We start from the raw sequence: 6,702 nt of genomic DNA, 5'->3' as shown, positions 1-6,702 counted from the left end.
CATCACCGCTCTGGAAAAGGAAGGTGGCTTCATAGTAAAGGCAAAAGTAAAACAGCAGCATTCAGGGTGTAATAGATGCAGTAAACAAGAAGCAGGGGAATACAGGAGGTGAACTCTATGTATGTGAAGCTGCAAAGAAGATACATACAACTTACAAGCAGAAGTTACCACTGATTTGACCAAGAGAAATAAGTTTGGAATTCTATATCCACCAAATACAAAGGCTAATCCAAATGCACAAAACAACTGGTATCAGAAATACTCAAAATTGGCAGCGGTGGTAGCATTTCTCAAGCATACACCATTAATGATACCATTATGCAATGCTGTAATGGAATGGAAGATGAGATGGACAACATTGTGAACTGTTTAATCCAGCTCATGACCAACCATGAAGGACCAAGTAATATATGCATCAATTCTCTGCATCGTATGGGTCTGGCAGACAGCCCTGAGTGTACCTTTTGTTCTAATAATACTGAATCTATTTTTCATATTTTTGTTAAATGTAATGCAATCCAAGAGTTGCTCCTCCTTACGAGGGACATTTGCCAAACCATAAACTGCGGGTTGTTCCCCTCAGACCAATTTATTAAACTTGTTCTTTTCGGCTTTTCGTCAGCCAAATCCAAAACCAGGCAAACTAAGCTCATCAAGTTTGTTCTTTCTAATTATAGGACCACGATTTGGACAGCCAGGAAATGGTGCCAAACCAATCAGTCGGTTAAAATTAGACAAATGTTTAGAGCATTAATTAATAGGTGCTTGGAGCTTGAATTTATGACTCACGTCTGGAATAGTCCTTCAAGAATGACCCGCGGCTATGTGGGGGGGGGTCGAAGCCGAACACGAGGCCGAAGGCCGTAGTCACAATACTATATAGTATAGTTTTAAATTTCTCAAGCCGAGAGTCATTCTTGAAGGACTAGTCTGGAACAATAACACTGAGGCCTTTTTTGACAATTTTGGAGCGGGTGAGGCCCTGGTCAAGCCCACCACCACAGGTTATATGCTTACATTCTTCTGATTTTTGCCTCAGTGAGGTTAATGTTGTTGTTTATTTCCTTTTTATGTGATCTTTATTTACATGGTACCTTTATATGTCGTAAACATAGTTTTTATAAGCTGTAAACATAGTTTTCTAATAATGACTTTGTAAATATTGTATATGTGTTGCAAATAGGGCACTCCGGTAGTGAATGTCCTTTAATAAAAGAAAAAAAAAAAAAAGTCAGTGAGCCAAGCTTGTATCATGTGTAGTTTTCACTGGAGCAAGACGTGTTTAAGCAACGCTCTCTTGCACACAGTTCTATAGGCTCACAGTGTTAATACTTAGTGAAGCTTTTATTATATTGTGCTATAGTAACCTCCATACTAATGCATTGAAATTTGAACACTTCTTTGGATAACTATCAGTTAAACTTTCAAAACAGGAATAATTTTTCTGCTGATATCCCAATCATTTTGGTGATATATATGACAAAATGTCTGAAACACTTTCAGCATGAAGCATATACTTAGATCTGAGTGTTAACCCAAGTCACTCAATCAATGGTGCTACCATCGCACGTGTGCTATCTACAACAGGCTATGGGCAGAAAGTTCAAGCCATCATCCCTTGGTTTTCAAATAGTGACTGTGGACATTATCTCAGCACAACAACTCTTATCAAGTGGTGTTGATATTATGGTTATCACTATAACTTTAAGGATGACTTAGGACAAGATTAAGGTCACAGTCAGGGGCCTACCATTGGATTTCCCGGTGACCAAAACTTTTGATTTCTTGAAATCATATGGAGCAGTGAAATCCCCTGTCATTCCTGAAAAATGGCAGGGGACAAACTTCTTAACAGGAGGACATTTCACCTATATGACTGTCAGCAACCTGATACCAGGACGCACCACTATCAGTGGAATTAAAGTACTGATTAACTACAGGAATCAGCCTAAGGTATGTTTTAAATGCAACAAGACAGGGCACTTTGCGAGAGAATGCGACACCCATTCTTTTAAAGCAGATCTGCCCAAGATAACTCCCGAGAAAACTTCCCAGGAGATATCTAAACATAGATATCTCATGACCAACCATGAAGGACCAAGTAATGTATGACATGTTGTGACTACAACTGATATAATCAAGATTTAGGCAGTCAAATTATGCTGACCCGTGCGTGACAACCTCCAGCCGGCGGTGATTGTACAGTAAAGAGCAGGAGTACAATGTACGAGCTGTAATCGGGACCATGAGTCTTCAGATGAAGAAGTTACTGCACATAATGTTTCCAATAATTAGCCTAAATATTTGTTGTTCTCCTATTTCCTGATTGATTCGGAGGTGGCTTTTTGCAGACGGGGGCTTTGAAAAATGCCCGGCTCTCTAGAAAAGAAGCAGAAGCAATACACTTGTACAATAATAATATGTGTACAGAAGTATGTGATGGAAGTTATGAAATTTCATCGTATAGAGCACCGCGGTATTACCACCTACGAAGGGAGACGTGACAAACCGAAGGTGTACTGCGATAAGTACATCAAATACCTGAGTTGTGGGAGGGATCTCTATGGCTGTATTGAAACGTTTTGTATGGTTCGAGATGAAGCTGGAGGCTCTAGTCAAGTGTCTGAGGAGTTTCCCAGAAGCAGACCTAATGGAGGGCATACCAACTCAATGTCTTCAAGACCTGGATCTTGATCACAAATCATATTTACTTGAGCACATAGTTCCAGTTCAAATCAGGTATGGGTCTTCTTCTCAAAGTGATCTACCAAACATGCCAAATTCAGCACCGCTCTGGAAAAGGAAGGTGGCTTCATAGTGAAGGTGAAAGTAAAAAAACAGCAGCATTCAGGGTGTAATACTGTAATAGATGCAGTAAACAAGAAGCAGGGGAATACAGGAGGTGAACTCTATGTGAAGCTGCAAAGATACATACAGTACAAGCAGAAGTTACCACTGATTTGACCAACAGAAATAAGTTTGGAATTCTATATCCACCAAATACAAAGGCTAATCCAAATGCACAAAACAACTGGTATCTGAAATACCCAAAATTAGCAGCGGTGGTAGCATTTCTCAAGCATACACCATTAATGATACCATTATGCAATGCTGTAAAGGAAGATGAGATGGACAATATTGTGAACTGTATAATCCAGCTTATGACCAACCATGAAGGACCAAATAATGTATGACATGTTGTGACTACAACTGATATAATCAAAATTATTAACATCATCTGTCGAATGAGGATCTCATCTACTACACTTGTTCACTTTCTTTCTAGCAATGTATGACATGTTGTCACTACATCTTCTCTGCTACAACGTATCCGCTAGAATGTGTGGAATTGACATGACAAGTAATATGTATTCTAAAACAATTCAAACTGTCTCTTCAAATTGCCTTATCTGCATTAACAACTCAAAAAGACCTAGGACATCAAATATGGATTAATGAACATAATGCTAGATTGAAAGAATTGCAATTCACAAGTGGACATATATATAACATCGCAGGCAAACATCACGCGAAAGACAATTTACATCTCAATCGATCTGGTACCACGCAACTTGCTCAAAGCTTTATTCAATACATCAAGCAAATCGGCATTCCCAATGCGAACTTGAATTTTCACATCACAAAGGATCGGACTATAAAATAAATAAGATCTGCAAAGATGACAATGTTATTGACATTGAGATGGACAATACTAATATTTGGTTAAACAACTTATCTAAGGACTCTAAAAATACTTGTAGTGCGGACGTGTTTTCGCACTTCTCCACATCAACATGTAAAATCAATTGGAAAATATAATACGAAGTGATTAGACCTGCTCACTGTTTACTTGACTATTTACTTGGATCTTATTTTATATTGGAGGTAACTACACTAAACTTTTCATTTACGGAAATTTACGGACCTCTGCTACTATGGCTTCTGAGGATGTTTCTGTCGCTGTTAGCGACAGCGTGGTGAACGACGCATCACAGCAGGTTGTGGACAAACTCGTAAGCATGGTCCAAAATGACCAATTGTTTAAGAAATTACTTAAGCAATCCATTGAGGAAGTAGTAGCAAATAAGCTTGCAAGTGTAACCAAAAAGCAATTAGAACTGGAAGAAGAATCAGAAAAACTAAGAGGAGAAATCCACGAATTAAATGTAAATTAAAAGTAATGTATGACAAGTTGTGACTACAACTGATATAATCAAAATAATTAACATCATCTGTCGAATGAGGATCTCATCTACTACATTGTTCACTTTCCTACATTCTTAATAAGGTAACGAAAGGAGATATACCCAAAATAAAATGCTGTCAATGATATTGGTCGAGCACTAAAATATTGTTTTTTTAAAGCAATGTGATTTCCAGAACTTATCTTCATTGGAAATTTCACTGGGCTGGGACCCTTGCCCCAAGTTTCTCATCGGATTCATACCAATCACTGGAGAAGTCATAATTTGACTTCAAATTCATGGAAAACCGCAAATCCACTGAGACATCTCATCCCTGAACATTTAACAGTTTGCAAGTTCAATTCAAATAATGGGTGATAACATGTATATGTAAATGAATATTTCAGATGGCAAAATTCATGAAAACACAGTTGGCCTCATTATCAAGATAACAGCTAGGCCTGTTGTCGACTGTCGTATGTGTCGTATTATCGTCAATATGACCGTAAATCCGACATGTCAAAATAAATTGTCCTTTTTCGACATTTTACGACACATATCAAAAAGAAAAAGAAATGAAATTTCAATGCCATTTTGTCCAAATAAGCTTACCGTGCGATCATGTTTTTATCGAAAAGTCAAAAATTACCTCCTGAAGTTGACCCGAACCCGGAAGTAGAACAAACCAGGAAGCATGTTTACACCGGAAGTCGGCAATCATAACTCATATCGGCGTGATTTTAAGCTTATCTGTCGACTTTTTTCAGAATTTTTACATCTCATTACGAGCTTTGACACATGTCGATTGTCATATTTTTTCCCCGACAAAGTGTTGAATTAGAAATCATGTGTCGATAACAGGCCTAATAACAGCTGTAACGTTTCCCCCTCAAAATCATCACCATTATTTTGCACAAAATTAGGTGACTTTTGACTTTGAAACACCAGATATTTCCCACTATCCCAACATGCTTACCATGACAATACATAACATTCTTGCATTATTTGTAGCAAAACATTTCCACATTCCCACAAACTAAGAAAATAACCGGCTTGCCTATTTCAATTGACACTGATTTCGTAAGACTTCCTCTCAACTAGGTCAAACAGTTTCAGCCCAGCATGATGATGTGCACATCATGTAGGCAGTTTCCTGCTGTGAAAATTCTGCAGTCTCCAATGAAAAAAACATTTAAATATAAATGACACAAATCATATCGGGAGTTGCATCTGTATTCATACCTTAAAAGGGCATTTCGTGATCCACAACCTCATCCCCCACTTTTTTCAAAAAAGTTGAGATTTTTATACCACTGGAAACCTCTGGCTACATAATGTTAATGTACAAAAAATTTCTTGCAGATTAATTCGTTTGGCAAAATTATCATCAAATTGGAATTTTGTTCTGGTATACCAGAATGAAATTACAACAGTGGCCTATGGAGCAGTGTAATACACATAAACATGCATAACTCGCAAACACAAAATCGGAATCAACTCAAATTTTGGGAATAAGCTTTTTTCGTGGATATCTACTGAAAAATGTCATAAAAAGAGGATGCTAGGATCACGAAATCCTCCTTTAAATTATCCAATTAGGCTTATTCCACCATATTATTCCACATTATTCTGTTGGAATAAAGTACAATGGACTATTCCAGTTGAAATCCCTAATTGAAGACATGACTTTAATCTTCCACACCTGAATGTGTGACTCCATTTGAATATCTACACCCCATGTGTGGGAGGTTATGGCCATGTCTTGCACAGGTACAAATTTCAATTGGGAATAGCCCAAAACAATGTATACAGTTATGTAAGTGTTCCCAAGTCGGAGCTGCAGTAACTGTCACAGATGATGCTCAATGACAAGGTACCTGCTCAACATATCAAATCCCGAGTCCAAGAGTTCTGGAACTGGGATATTAATTAAAAATTTGTTTTTCGAAATTGGATTCTAAAGCAGTTCGGTTACCTGACAAACCATCTAAAAACTGCTGACTCAAGCAGCAACCATTTGATGATTTATTAAGACCAACTTTAAATATTGCTTCGGCAGATATTGCAGATCCAACCTTTTTTTTGTAATCGCATATTGTACAGTCATAAGGGGGTACTACACCCTAGCCCAAATTTGTGCCTATTTTTGCATTTTTCTTAAAAATTATAGCGCATTGGGGACAAATAAGATATGTGTATTATATGGGCAAGGACTACAACTACTGCACTGGAAATTTTATTCCAGCACAGACAACAGTTGTGGAGTTACAGTCAAAAATGAGGGAAAACCAATATTTGATCAATAAATCAATAACTACTTACTTTGAATTGCTGAATTTTTAGTACAGTAGTTGTAGTCCTTGCCCCTATAATATACATATCTTACTTGTCACCAATGTGCTATATATTTTGAGAAAAATGCAAAAATAGGCAAAACATTGGCCAGGGGTGTAGTACCCCCTTAATACCCTGTTGTTCTTCATCTAGCTATTATCATAGATGTCCTTCACTATAACAA

The sequence above is a fragment of the Amphiura filiformis genome, chromosome 3 (genome assembly GCF_039555335.1).
Source record: "Amphiura filiformis chromosome 3, Afil_fr2py, whole genome shotgun sequence".
In the NCBI taxonomy this organism is placed as follows: Eukaryota; Metazoa; Echinodermata; class Ophiuroidea; order Amphilepidida; family Amphiuridae; genus Amphiura; species Amphiura filiformis.
This window is presented reverse-complemented; position numbering follows the sequence as displayed.